Source organism: Mus pahari, chromosome 2, assembly GCF_900095145.1.
Source record: "Mus pahari chromosome 2, PAHARI_EIJ_v1.1, whole genome shotgun sequence".
Lineage (NCBI taxonomy): Eukaryota > Metazoa > Chordata > Mammalia > Rodentia > Muridae > Mus > Mus pahari.
In genome coordinates this window covers 63,012,136-63,014,271 of record NC_034591.1, presented here as the reverse complement: position 1 = coordinate 63,014,271, position 2,136 = coordinate 63,012,136, and positions in this window count along the sequence as shown.

The following is a 2,136-nucleotide window of genomic DNA, read 5'->3' as shown; positions in this document are numbered from 1 at the left end:
GCACTGGCATAGATTCACAAGAGACAGGGTCCTGTCAGCAAAAACTTGCTGGCAAATGCAATAGTGTCTAGGTTTGGTGGCAGTTTATGGGATGGATCCCCGGGTGGGGCAGTTTTTAGATGGTTATTCCTTCCATATCAGCTCCAAACTTTGTCTCTATAACTNNNTCCATGGGTATTTTGTTCCTCATTCTAAGGAGGAATGAAGTATCCACACTTTGGTCTTCCTTCTTGAGTTTCATGTGTTTTGCAAATTGTATCTTAGGTATTCTAGGTTTCTGGGCTAATACCCACTTGTCAGTGAGTGCATATCAAGTGAGTTCTTTTGTGATTGGGTTACCTCACTCAGGATGATATCCTCCAGATCCATCCATTTGCCTAAAAATTTCATAAATTTATTGTTTTTAATAGCTGAGTAGTACTCCATTGTGTAAACGTACCACAGTTTCTGTATCCATTCCTCTATTGAGGGACATCTGGGTTCTTTCCAGCTTCTGGCTATTATAAATAAGGTTGCTATAAACATAGTGGAACATGTATCCTTATTATAACTTGGAACTCCTTCTGGGTATATGCCCAGGAGAGGTATTGCTGGATCCTCTGGTAGTACTATGTCCAGTTTTCTGAAGAACCACCAGACTGATTTCCAGAGTGCTTCTACCAGCTTGCAATCTCATCAGCAATGGAGGAGTGTTCCTCTGTTACCACATCCTTGCCAGGGATATGCGTAATTTCAAACTCCATTCCTAGAACTCCATACAAAAATGTCTGTTATTTACATGTTCTGAATGTTAAAATAATTACCATTTGCATCAAGTAGTCATAGAAGTCATAAGAAATTTCTTAAGTATGTAATAGTATATTTTCATTCATTTCTTCAGAGAAATGGACTCTTATTTTGTATAAACCACCATCCCATACACTGTTCCTTCTTATTTGGGCATTGTCACCCTATGTATCTGACTTGCAATAGTAAACAAAAATAATATTAATATTTGTTATTAAAAGGAATAAAAGAATGATCAAGAAATGATATAAAAATGATATAGAAGAGAGTTTACTCTAGCTAGTTAATAAAATGAAGTGTGGTCTATCTACCTTCAATATGAATCCAAAGAGAAAAGTAAATAAAAGACAATTGTTCACAAGATTGAATTCCCAAAGAAATCACAGGAAATTCTAGGTTTATAACTGCCCATTTCCATTGTAATTAAAATCAAGTCAATTACAATTCATTTAATTCTGTCTATTACATATATTAGAAGGTTGATAGTGTAGTTACTGCAAATTTTTTTTTCAGTTTACCCATGTATACAACAGCAAAAACTGGACACATAAATTCTGTATTGTTTCTAACCTTTATAAATTATTAATAATAACCTTATAATTTTATACACCAGCTTTTGTCATTAGAAATTTATAAGGCAACACCAGGAACTTCTGTTTTCAGCTTTTGAAACTATATTTTAATATTCAACCCTCACCTAAAAGATTTTTTTCCCTTAAAAATATGTACATCAGCTGCTCTTTCAATTCTATCTTCTTTTAATTTTCTTATCAATTGTGTTGGAAAGTAAAGCTCCCTTGGTTTCTCGGGGTTCCTGTAAAACCTCTATCCACTAAAGACTATACATGCTATGAAAATTAGCATGTATCCTTTTACAAAGGCAATTATGCTGAGTCTGAAATGGAAAAGAAGATTAAACTCTTCCAGCCTTGCATTCATCCCTAGGTTTATCTCACAGTGTCAAGGAGAAAGAGCCACTGTTTCTATGAACATTTATCAAAAGGTCACAGATAGCAAGCCAGCTAAGACATAGCGCCATAAAAGAGTAGGAGGGAACCCAGGACACCTTCCATCTCTTCTCAAAGGTACAGACACTTTTTTCTCTCCTTTCTTGAGACAAAAGGGGATTGGCTCACAACTTTGCACTACTAACACAAGATGGGAGGATCACACTTGGGTATAAAGGAAAATTACTGACTCTTATTGCAGGATAAGTGATAAGGTGCGGAGAAGCTGAGCAACCATCATTTACTTTGGGAATATTAAAAAGGGACCTAACTAATCCAGAACACTTCATGGGCACATTTGAGATAAAATTAACAAAGAAACATAATTTTATTTTTTTTTTTT